We start from the raw sequence: 12,695 nt of genomic DNA, 5'->3' as shown, positions 1-12,695 counted from the left end.
TCTGACACAGCACGACACCCCGCTGCACTTCGAGGAGTGGTCCGGATAGCCAACCGATAATGATGTATTCACAATCCTAAGATTTTGAATTGAATTGTCACGGTTTACTTTTCATAAACCACGTTTCCTTCTTTACGTACGCTTTTAGTGTTTAGTTGACAGCTTAGAACAAGATCCCACCCCTCGTATGTGAACGAAACCCAGACCCGATCGTTTCGCGGGGCTATTATGTTAATATATAAAACATAAGACATCAAAACTTACTTTCTCAATTCAATTCCAGTTTCTTCCCCTCAAATCGTCTTCCTGGAAATACTGGATTTCTCAGGTCGTCTTTGGAGCAGGGACGGAGGGGGGCGGGGAAGTAAGAGGGGGAACTGTTTTTGTTTTGCTGTCCTTGGTGTGTCTACAGCTCTGCACATATGCGTGTACGTGTGAGTGGCGTTCAATCCCCGTGTATGTGCGAATGGCGCTCGGTCCCCGGGTATCTCTGGGCTCGCGCTCGGTTCCCGGGTATCTCTGGGCTCGCGCTCGGTTCCCGGGTATCTCCCGGTCCCTGGGTATCTCTGGGCTCGCGCTCGGTTCCCGGGTATCTCTGGGCTCGCGCTCGGTCCCCGGGTATCTCTGGGCTCGCGCTCGGTTCCCGGGTATCTCTCAGTCCCGGGGCTCGCGCTCGGTTCCCGGGTATCTCTCAGTCCCGGGGCTCGCGCTCGGTTCCCGGGTATCTCTCAGTCCCGGGGCTCGCGCTCGGTTCCCGGGTATCTCTCAGTCCCGGGGCTCGCGCTCGGTTCCCGGGTATCTCTCAGTCCCGGGGCTCGCGCTCGGTCCCCGGGTAGCTCACTGTCCCGGGGCTCGCGCTCGGTCCCCGGGGCTCGCGCTCGGTCCCCGGGTAGCTCACTGTCCCGGGGCTCGCGCTCGGTCCCCGGGTAGCTCACTGTCCCGGGGCTCGCGCTCGGTCACCGGGTATCTCCCTGTCCCCGGGTATCTCTCAGTCTCCGGGCATCTCCCTGTCCCGGGTCTCGCGTTCAGTCCCCGGGTATCTCCCTGTCCCGGGTCTCGCGTTCAGTCCCCGGGTATCTCCCTGACCCGGGTCTCGCGTTCAGTCCCCGGGTATCTCCCTGTCCCGGGGCTCGCGCTCGGTCCCCGGGTATCTCTCGGTCCCCGGGTATCTCTCGGTCCCCGGGGCTCGCGGTCAGTCCCCGGGTAACTTCCTGTCCCGGGGCTCGCGCTCGGTCCCCGGGGCTCGCGCTCGGTCCCCGGGTATCTCTCGGTCCCCGGGGCTCGCGGTCAGTCCCCGGGTATCTCCCTGTCCCGGGGCTCGCGCTCGGTCCCCGGGTAGTTCCCTGTCCCGGGGCTCGCGCTCGGTCCCCGGGTATCTCTCGGTCCCGGGGCTCGCGCTCAGTCCCCAGGTATCTCTCGGTCCCGGGGCTCGCGCTCGGTCCCCGGGTATCTCCCTGTCCCCGGGTATCTCCCTGTCCCGGGGCTCGCGCTCGGTCTCCGGGTATCTGCCTCTGGACTCGCGTTCGGTTCCTATCTGCCTGTCTCTGGGTTTGCTCTCGGTTCCTGTCTTTCCCCCCTCCGTCTCCAAACTTCTCCCGTGCCGGCACCGCGCTCTGTTCAGTTTTAAGTCTCACAAACTTAATCAAAACACTCCAGTGCAAAACCGCGCCTTCTTAAGCAAGCAAATTACAACAAAAAATACAAGTATTTTTCTTGTTGTCACTTACAGTGAATTTTTTTTTCCTGTTTAATATATGATAGATTTTACAAAAGTCTGAGTTGCTATTTAATATATGAATCTCTGTCCAGTTTGGGGAGTAGAGCATGCCGGGATACTGGAGGATTTAAACTGTTCTGAGAGGTGCGCATGTACAGCTCCAGGAAGCTCGCCCATGTGCTTACTTGTGACCCTCTGTATAGGATTGCACTCCAACATGTAGAGTTTCATCCAGATCAGATTCAAGGATATTTATGAACTGCAAAAGCAGATTGATACCTAACTAACTATATTGATAAATGGCTCCATAGCTAAATTAATTATTGCCAACAAATGCTCTAAACTTGAAAAGTAATACCTTGTTTTTTAAATTAAGAATGATAAACTTTTAACATTCACTACAATCGGTTAATATTGTACGAGAAATTGCATCGAAAGGGACTATTATTGGGGATTTTACAACTAAGCAAAGAATATTTGCGTGTAGTTATGTCTTTATTTATAGATGTTCTAAAATAATTGTTATTTTATTTATTTAAAGAACAGAATTGGCTAAATGGATACTGATAAAGCTGTTTTATCACATTTCTTGCGAAACATGAATTTAATTGAGTAGAAGACCTTTACCATTGTTATATCCAGTAAATAAAGAATAGCGACATTTCCTTCCGAATAAGCTTAGTTACGTACTCTTCTTGAACATAAGTATGGACAACTTTACTGGAAAAATTTTGTTTGTTTTTATCTTTATTGATTCTACGAGGAGTTTATTTATATATATTTTATCAATATTGATTTTCTGTTTAAGTATATGCAACAGCCAATACCCTTAATTATTTTATTGTAAACGCTTTTTCTTTGTGCCGAGATTTAAAGATTTTGGAAACATCTGTATCGAAATGCGGTAAGGCATTAATGCAATTTCAAATTGGCACTTGCGGACAAGTATAGCGTGTTTTGAGGCTTGTTTCGCTGCAGATAATATACTCCGAAGTGTAAAATGTGACCAAGATTAAAATACCAATAACAAGTAGAAAAATAACCCTTAGTTTTTATTTAATGACATTCTGATAGCGTGCTGGGAGGCTATAAGAAACTCACACAAGCCCACCATTAATATCTGATCTCGTCATATATATGGCAGCCAAGTGTAAAATGACAAATGCATAACATCTGTTTATTTTTTTGAATAAATAATTGCAGCGATGTTTAGAAGATACGTTTTAACAATATATTGCTGGTTAACCCGGAATACAGTCAGGACCTCCTCAACCACCCATTCTATTCATTTTGCATAACCATTACACTTTATGTATTATTGCCTGAAAATGCCATTTCAGACGACGCTAATCTACAGCCAAAAGATACACCTTGTGTATATTTACCATTTAATTCCCTCTCTTCCAAGTGTTTGCTAACTATATCTTATTTTTTATTTGCCTCACCTCCAATCAAACTTCCATACTGCTCCTCTGTTGTGCCCCTTCATAAAATATTTAGTGCAGCATGTTGTTGACAGTAACAATTGTAGAAAATGTGTGGACTGTAAAGATATTACCTTTTAGTACATTTTCTGCAGTGCAGGAGCTTTCAATCTGCAGCCCAAACACCACAGTCGTGCATTCAGATTTGTTGGGAATTTTAATTTAAATTAAAATGCGTTGTTCCAATTTTCTAAAATATGAAATATGGGGGCAAGCATTCACCTCCTAATTGATGCTGCCTTAAAGTGGCATCCTCAATGATGGTGGAGCCCAGCACATGAGTGCAAAAGACAAGGCTGAAGTGTTTGCAACCATCTTCAGCCAGAATGCCAAGGGGATGATCAATATTGGCCTCCTCCTGAGGTTCCCACCATCACAGAAGCCAGTTTTCGCCAATTTGATTCACTTCATGTGATATCAAGAAACGGCTGAGTATTAGATACAGCAAAGACTATGGGCCCCGACAACATCCCGGCTGTCGTGCTAAAGACTTGTGCTCCAGAAATAGCTGCACCTATAGCCAAGCTGCTCCAGTACAGCTATAACACTGGCATCTCTCTGACAATGTGGAAAACTGCCCAGGTATGTCCTGTCCACAAAAAGCAGGACAAATCCAATCCGGCCAATTACCGGCCCATCAGTCTACTCTCAATCATCAGCAATGAGATGTAAGGTGTCTTCGATAGTGCTATCAAGCGGCACTTACTCACCAATTACCTGCTCACTGATGCCCAGTTTGGGTTCTGCTAAGACCACTCAGCTCCCGACCTCATTAAAGCCTTGGTCCAAACATGGACAAAAGAGCTGAATTCCAGAGAGTGACTGCGCTTGACATCAAGGCAGCATTTGACCAGGTTTGTCATCAAGGAGCCCTAGTAAAACTGAAGTCAATGGGAATCGAGGGGAAAACTCTCCACTGGCTGGAGTCATACCTAGCACAAAGGAAGATGGTTGCGGTGGTTAGAGGCCAATCATCACAGCCCCAGGACATCGCTGCAAGAGTTCCTCAGGGCAGTGTCCTTGGCACAACCATCTTCAACTGCTTCATAAATGACCTTCCCTCCATCATAAGGTCAGAAGTGGGGATGTTTGCTGATGACTGCAGAGTGTCCAGTGTCATTCACAACTCCTCAGATAATGAAGCAGTCCATGCCCGCATGCAGCAAGACCTGGATGACATTCAGGCTTTGGCTGTTAAGTGGCAAGTAACATTCATGCCATGAAAATGCCAGGCAATGACTATCTCCAACAAGTGAGATTCTAACCACCGCCCCTTGACATTCAATGATATTACCATCTCCGAATCCCCCACCATCAACATCCTGGGGGGTGGGTCACCATTGACCAGAAACTCAACTAGACCAGCCACATAAATTCTGTGGCAACAAGAGCAGGTCAAAGGCTGGGTATTCTGCAGCGAGTGTCTCACCTCCTGACTCCCCAAAGCCTTTCCACCATCTACAAGGCACAAGTAAGGAGTGTGATGGAATACTCTTCACTTGCCTGGATGAGTGCAGCTCCAACAACACTCAAGAAGCTCGACACCATCCAGGACAAAGCAGCCCGCTTGATTGGCACCCCATCCACCACCTTAAACATTCACTCCCTCCACCACCGGTGTACCGTGGCTGCAGTGTGTACCATCTACAAGATGCACTGCAGCAACTCGCCAAGGCTTCTTCGGCAGCACCTCCCAAACCCGAGACCTCTACCACCTAGAAGGACAAGGGCAGCAGGCGCATGGGAACACCATCATCTGCAAGTTCCCCTCCAAGTTACACACCATCCTGATTTGGAAGTATATCGCCGTTCTTTCATTGTCACTGGATCAAAATCCTGGACTCCCTCCCTAACAGCACTGTGGGAGTACCTTCACCACACAGACTGCAGCGGTTCAAGAAGACGGCTCACCACCACCTTCTCAAGGGCAATTAAAGATGGGCAATAAATGCTGGCCTTGCCAGCGACGCTCACATCCCATAAACAAATTTTTTAAAAGTGTGTTCGACAAATATTTTTGGGGGGAGGAGAGGAAAGCCCTATGCCACGTTACTGACTTCTTACAAAATATGTTTACGCATAATTGATATTAGTCATGATTATAAACTAAAAGATTTTTTTCATGTAGACAGTGTCCCCTCAAGACTACATCCACCCAAATTACGAGAAACCAGTCGATGTAATGAGGCTTGCTAAGAGGTCCATCAAGTCTTCGAGTTTGGCGGCCACAAGCCTATCACTGGACCACTGCTGTCCCGTTGTACTTTGGAGCCCCGGAACCGTTGTTCCTTGTGCTCCCCTAGTATAAGCAGTCAGGTTCCAATACGACGCCTGGTCCGCTGCTTAGGTTGAGAGGTCAGTATATCACACTGAAGTTGGATTTGGGACAGACCTGAGGCGCATGCAAGTGCTTGTAGAATGGACCTCGGTTCAATTCAACTGAAGCTGGTGCAGTGTTTCAGTTTAAATGGGGAGAATCAGCGGGCTCTTCTCCAGGTGGCAAAGTGGTTTAGTACTTTAACTTGTATAATACAAAAGGCAAGTTTAACAGAAGGTGTCATATTTGCTCACTCTATATTTTATTTATGACCATCAGGGTGAATCCAATGATATTATATTCCTCAACTGAACAGTAGCTATCTGATGCTTTAAAGACAGCCTCTATAATACAACGGCTAGTCTTACAAAAGGTGTCATCTTTACATACTCCGTCATTTATTTATAACCCAGAGAGTGACTCCAGTAACTTTGTTGCTTAATCAGCATGGAAATGGGGAGAAATGGATAGAGATCTCGGACATTTCGCATAAGTGTATAAGACGAGTAAGACATTAAGCTTAGATAAAGTCCAATGACATAAAATAAAATTTTTGGAGCATTACACTCTCCTTGCTGAAAACAGCAGCACCGAATTCAAGCGATACTTTCAATGTCTTTGACTCCATTAATGCACAACATCCGATAGAAGTTGGGTTATTGGCAACGTCAACAGTCCATGTGCTGAAAGGTCAGCAGCTACCAACAATGAAGGCACTATGAAGCCAGCTGCCGCAAGTCCTTCCCACAGGACAAGTTTTAGCAGGGCTTTAAAACGCAAAAGTTACATTGATTTAGAACAAGCCTTTAAATATATTAATAGAGGTCTCAGATTTGGGAGCCTGGTTCAGTAAGTGGTACGTGTGATTAATTTCTTTTAAATATGCCATTTGCTTTAGGCCCTGGTTAATTCAGTCTTCCATCCTCCAAAATGTGAAATATCATTAAGTGTGCCGAGATGCCAGCAGTGTGCAAAGGTTTCGCGCGTCTCTTCGATGCGCACAATCCATGAAGTTGGTCAACTGAGACACTTGTCATCTCAAACTAATCGTCTTGGTTAGCTTGCTGAGTAATGCAAAAGAAGCGGGTTTGAAAAAAATTACTATTAACACTAATGATCACGTTGGAAAATTAAAAGAACATTTGGAAATATTTTATTGATTCGCTTTTCGGAGTGGGGAGATGTTGAAGGTGAGAATATCTTTGTCTAATTTTGATTTTCCATTGTTATTCTTCCCCACTTTACGTTAACACCGGAACATGTGCTTGTTGAAACTGACCGATCGATGCCGTGCTGTCCGTTTACGTTTCACTATTTGCATACGTGCCCGCGGGATCGATTTCAAGTCGTTCAAATGATCTTCTAATGCTGTCATTGTTCAGAGCCCCAATTCCCTTCAGCTGTACCTGTAGCAGAGGTTATGAGCGGAATAGTAGACTTAGAAGAAGCATATTCTCTTTGGGGGTTTTTTTGATGGGGGGTTTTGGGAGAGAGGGTAGTTAAGTATGATTTGGGAGTGATATTTTCGAAACTAAAAATTGCGATTCAGTGGACATCGTCGGCTAAAATTTTACTGTCAAAATGCACAACATTCAAACATACAGCTGAGCTAAAAATGAAATTAAAAAAAAAGTCAGCAAATTATCCAGCGATTCATGCGCGGGTGCCCGATGATGTTATGTGTGTTGCGAAGGCAACCAGATGGTATTAATGTGCTTAAACAATAAATAAAATGTGCTTATTATTGTCCCCTTTATACTTAGTACAAATATAAAGAGAGATAAGCCCGGGCTGACATTTCTTAATGAGTAAGAGTAAAATGAGATGTCTGCGAATGCATTACAGGTTCACTGAATAGAAATCATTAAAGTAAAATTAAAACTCCCATTCATTTGGTGTGAAGTCTGTAATTTTGGACAGAAAGCCCGTTGTGTGGTTTGAATTTCACCAGCCTTTAAAAGCACCAAGGAAACAGCGTCAACAGACAGTGAGAAACGTTTAAATTTAATAAAATATTGCTAAACCTTGTCAACACGAATTACTGCCCAGAGATATAAAAGGAAACCCCGCCAAATTCCGATCCATTGAACTTACTCAGGTGTATTACATAGAATTACATACTGTTTACTTAAAGGCCCAGAAATTGCTGAAAAAATAATTGTGCGTAAAAACCCAGCAATGTATGGCGAAGAAGAGAGAGATACGCCATGATTTCCGATTCTGCACAAATTGCTGGGCGATTTGCGCCGCTTCGCCATGAGCCTTGCTAAGATCTAAAAAAAATGACCATCTCACCATGAGCCTCTCCACTGTGTGTCCTGAAATTGGATTTGCGCCGTTAATACAAATGAATCTCGCCGTAGTCATTTAGGGCTGGTAATTAATGTTGTAAGGGTCCTGTTAATGATGTGATCTATAGTCCTGACATGCCACTCAACCCGGAAGGCCCAGAAAGGGAACAACAAAAGTGTGGAGTATCACTTCCGCAGGTAGTAAATTGTTCCTAGAGGCAGTGTTCCCTCTAAGCTGCACCTGTGCGCGGGCGCGCAGCAATCTTGAAGGTACCGCGCAGGCCGCTCACAAGCTCTCAAATATCGCGCAAAAAATTGAAAGGTACCGTGTCTTGAAGAAACAGGCCACGCACAACAATGGAACTTTAAAGAGAACATTTCCTGGAGGATTTTTAAATTGAACATTTTTACATTTTTTTCCAACCTTTCATTTCTGTCTCTTTTCTCTCCCTCTTAATCCACTCTTTCTTTCCCTCTTTACTTCTTGTATCTAATTTGACTCTAATTCACCCTATTTCCTTCTCCATCTTTGCTCTGTACCTTTATCCTTTAATTTAATTAGTTAAGGAGATAGACCATTGGACCCGATGCTCACGAGGTCCCAGCTCCACCTTTGACATCGCCACGCCGTTATCGATTAGCATTTCCAGCAATCTGCGGTGCTAAAATAATACGATTGGAAGGGTATGGTATTATTATACGTCGGTTAGGTTGTGTATGTACTGGTTTAGATGGCATTTTTTTGATAACGTGAATTTAAACTGCTAATTGAATCGCATTATAAGTTACAAATTCTATTGATTCAAAGTCAATATACAAACCATGGTGCTGCATCTGAGTCAAGATAATTCTGAGTACTTGCGCCACTCTAGGTCTTGAGCACAAAATCAAGGTTGACACCTCAATGCAGTACTAAGAGATGGCATTGTTGATGGTGCCATTTTTGATTGAGACATTAAACCGAGGCCCGCTTGACCTCTCAAGTGAATGTAAAAGATCCATGGCACTACTCAAAAAGAGCAGGACTGTTTTTTTTATTCGTTCATGTGATGTGGGCATCGCAGGCAAGGCCAGCATTTATTGCCCATCCCTAACTGCCCTTGAGAAGGTAGTGGTGAGCTGCCTTCTTGAACCACTGCAGTCCGTGTGGTGAAGGTACTCCCACAGTGCTGTTAGGTAGGGAGTTCCAGGATTTTGGCCTAGCGACGATGAAGGATCAGCGATATACTTGTAAGTCGGGATGGTGTGTGACTTGGAGGGGAACTTGGAGGTGGTGGTGTTCCCATGCGCCTGCTGCCCTTGTCCTTCTAGGTGGAAGAGGTCACGGGTTTGGGAGGTGTGCTGCCGAAGAAGCCTTGGCGAGTTGCTGCAGTGCATCTTGTAGATGGTACACACTGTAGCCACGGTATGCCGGTGGTGGATGGGGTGCCAATCAAGCAGGCTGCTTTGTCCTGGATGTTGTTGAGCTTCTTGAGTGTTGTTGGAGCTGCACTCATCCAGGCAAGTGGAGAGTATTCCATCACACCCCTTACTTGTGCCTTATAGATGGTGGAAAGGCTTTGTGGAGTCAGGAGGTGAGACACTTGCTGCAGAATACCTAGTCTTTGACCTGCTCTTGTTGCCACAGTATTTATGTGGCTGGTCCAGTTAAGTTTCTGGTCAATGGTGACCCCCAGGATGTTGATGGTGGGGGATTTGGTGATGGTAATGCCGTTGAATGTCAAGGGGCCTTGGTTAGATTCTCACTTGCAGATAGTCATTGCCTGGCAATTGCGTGGCACGAATGTTACCTGCCACTTATCAGCCCAAGCCTGAATGTTGTCCAGGTCTTATTGCATGCGGGCATGGACTGCTTCATTATCTGAAGAATTGTGAATGGCACTGAACACTGTGCAGTCATCAGCGAACATCCCCATTTCTGACCTTATGTTGGAGGGAAGGTCATTGATGAAGCAGCTGATGATGATTGGGCCTAGGACACTGCCCTGAGGAACTGCTGCAGCGATGTCCTGGGGCTGTGATGATGGACCTTCAACCACCACAACCATTTTCCTTTGTGCTAGGTATGATTCCAGCCAGTGGAGATTTCCCCCCCCAATTCCCATTGACTTCAGTTTTACTAGAGCTCCTTGATGCCACACTCAGTCAAATGCTGCCTTGATGTCAAGGGCTGTCACTCTCACCTCACCTCTGGAATTCAGCTCCTTTGTCCATGTTTGGACCAAGGCTGTATTGAGGTCGGGAGCCAAGTGGTCTTAGCCAAAAACAAACTGGGCATCAGTGAGTAGGTTATTGGTGAGTAAGTGCCGCTTGATAGCACTGTCAACGACACATTCCATCACTTTGCTGATGATTGAGAGTAGACTGTTGGGGTGATAATTGGCCGGATTGGATTTGTCCTGCATTTTGTGGACAGGACATACCTGGGCAGTTTTCCACATTGTCAGATAGATGCCTGTGTTGTAGCTGTACTGGAACAGCTTGGCTAGAGGCGTATTGTGTCTCATGTAAATAAACATCTCAGTGTAAGCAGACACCGAGCCAAAGAAGGAGTTATACAATGGGTGACGAAAGCTTGGTGAAAGAGTTGGGTATTAAGGTAGGTTTTAAAGAGGAGAGGGCTTGAGGGAGGGAATTCCAGAGTGGTCATTAATGGTAGGGCAAAGAGAGTGGGATGCTCATGAGGCTGCAGTCAGAGGAATGGAGAGTACATGGGGAAGGGTTGTAAGGCTTGGTAACTGGAGGCGGTTACAGATTGGAAGGGGTGAGAAGGGATTTATCACAAGGTTGAGAATTTTAAATTTGAAGTGTTGCTGTACCAGGTGTTAATGTAGGTCAACCCCAAGGACAGTTCTGATGGGCATGCATGACTTTGTGTGGGATACGATATGGACAGCAGAGTTTTGGACGAGCTGAAGGTTATGGAGGGTGTATGATGGGAGGCTGCCCAAGAAAGAGTTGAAGTAATCAAGTCTCGAAGTGACAGTGGCATAATTGATAGTTTCAGCAGCAGATAGGCTGAAGTAGGGATGGAAGCGGGCAATGTTACAGCAGTGGAAGTAGGCAGTCTTTGCGAGGACATGAAGTCAGAACCTCAGTTCGGGGTGGAACAGGACAGCAAGGTTGTGAACAGTCTGATTCAACCTAAAAAAGTGGCCAGGGAGGTGATGGAGTCATTGGCGAGGGTACATCATGGTACAAACCAAGCATGTTCCTGTAAGGAGGAAAGAAGGGGCATCCAAAGCTAGAGCTCCCTGGATGACAAAGGAAATAGAGATTAAAATAAAACAGAAAAAGGAGGTTTGTGACAAATGCCAGGTACAGAATACAGTCGAAAACCAGGCAGAATACAGAAAATGCAGTGGAAAATTGAAAAATGAAAAAAGAAGGGCAAAGCGAGAGTATGAGAAAAGATTAGCGGGCAACATAAAAGAGAACACAAAAATCTTTTATAAACATGTAAAAAGTAAAAGGATAGTTAAAGGAATGGCGTGGACGATTAGAGACAAAAAAAGGAAATCTCGTGGTGGTGAGGGCATAACTGAGATACTGAACGAATACTTTGCATCTGTCTTCATAAAAGAAGAGGATGAAGTTAATGTTGCAATAGAGGAGGGGGAGTAGAGATATTGGATAGGATAAAAAGGAGATGCTAAATAGGTTGGCAACACTCAAAGTTAACACATCACCCGGTCCAGTTGGGATGCATCCTAGGTTGCTGAGATAAACTAGGGTGGAGATAGCAGAAGCTCTGACCACAATCTTTCAATGCTCCCTGGATATGGCAGTGGTGCCAGGGGACTGGAGAATTTCAGAAGTTACACCTCTGTTCAAAAAAAGGGAGAGTGATAAACCTGGTAACTCCAGGCCAATCAGTCTAACGTCATTGTGAGTAAACTATTGGAGACCATTGTCAAGGATAAAATTAATTCTCACTTGGAGAAGTATGGGTTACTAAGGGACAGCCAGCACAGATTTGTTAAAGGCAAATTGTGTCTGACCAACCTGCTTGAGTTATTTGTTCAAAAAACAGAGAGGGTTGATGAAGGTAGTACAGTAGATGTTGTATATGTGGACTTTCAAAAGGCATTTAATAAAGTACCACATAATAGACTTATTCGGAAAATAGAAGCACATAGTATTAAAGGGATGGTGGTAACCTGGGTACGTAATTGGCTAAGGGATAGGAGACAGAGAATAGTGGTGAGCGGATGTTTTTCTGACTGGAGAGAAGTATGCAGTAGGGTCCCTAGCTTTGGATGCCCAATCTTTCCTCCTTATGGTAACATGCTTGGTTTGTACCCAAACTATCTCCGCCTTGAAGGCCTGCTATTGTTAATTTACAGTTTTCCTGGCCAATCTTTGTTTCCAGTGCATCCGTGCGAGATCCCTTCTCAAATCACTGAAATTGGCTTTCTTCCAGTTGGGTATTTTCACCATTTACATTTCTTTGTCTCTTTCCATAACTACTTTAAACCTAATTATATTATGATCACTATTATCCAGAAGTTCTCCCACTGAAACACACTCCACTTGCCTTACTTCTGGGTTCTGGGTCAGTGACGTATTATGAACAGAAAGCAGCAGGCTATACATCTGCTTTGTATGTCACTATGTCAGGATACAGAAAAAATTGTAATGTTTCAATCTGCTGTGGTTCCAGTGTGTGCATGGTGACTATTTACTGTTCCCCAACAACGAGTTCCCCAGCCTCAACCTGAAAAGAGCACCACCCATTGCACCAGTGTGATGTTTCTTTCCATTTTCCACATTAACCATCCTGTAGCTTCTCCAAGTGAAACTGCCAATTGATGCCGCATTAAGGATAACATGTGTGCTAGGCCCATGTCCACTAGAGCTTGGATTGAGACTGCCCATGTTCATTT

At 45.2% G+C, this 12,695-nt stretch overlaps 1 protein-coding gene and 1 long non-coding RNA gene across 17 annotated transcripts in view; one reads left to right on the top strand and one right to left on the bottom strand.

The window, feature by feature from the left end:
- The window catches only part of eya4 (EYA transcriptional coactivator and phosphatase 4), a 496,999-nt gene extending 495,313 nt beyond the window's left edge, over positions 1 to 1,686 (bottom strand). For 4 of the 16 annotated variants that reach the window (XM_085997578.1, XM_085997577.1, XM_085997585.1 and 1 more), the window contains exon 1: positions 265 to 1,681. The gene's annotated coding sequence lies outside the window, so the exon portion shown is untranslated. Of the gene's footprint in view, positions 1 to 264 lie in introns of all 16 variants that reach the window. The other 12 variants (XM_085997593.1, XM_085997599.1, XM_085997601.1 and 9 more) reach the window with 6 other exon arrangements.
- A 4,694-nt stretch (positions 1,687 to 6,380) lies between these two features.
- Positions 6,381 to 12,695, top strand: part of LOC147112859 (uncharacterized) — a 32,920-nt gene continuing 26,605 nt past the window's right edge. Inside the window, exon 1 of the long non-coding RNA XR_015079578.1 lies at positions 6,381 to 6,708. This is a non-coding gene — a long non-coding RNA (uncharacterized LOC147112859). The remainder of the gene's footprint in view (positions 6,709 to 12,695) is intronic.

The sequence above is a fragment of the Somniosus microcephalus genome, chromosome 9 (assembly GCF_052327205.1).
Source record: "Somniosus microcephalus isolate GS21.2 chromosome 9, FLI_Smic_1.0, whole genome shotgun sequence".
Classification (NCBI taxonomy): Eukaryota; Metazoa; Chordata; class Chondrichthyes; order Squaliformes; family Somniosidae; genus Somniosus; species Somniosus microcephalus.
Note: the sequence above shows the minus strand (reverse complement) of the source record. Positions and strands in the feature narration are given on the sequence as shown.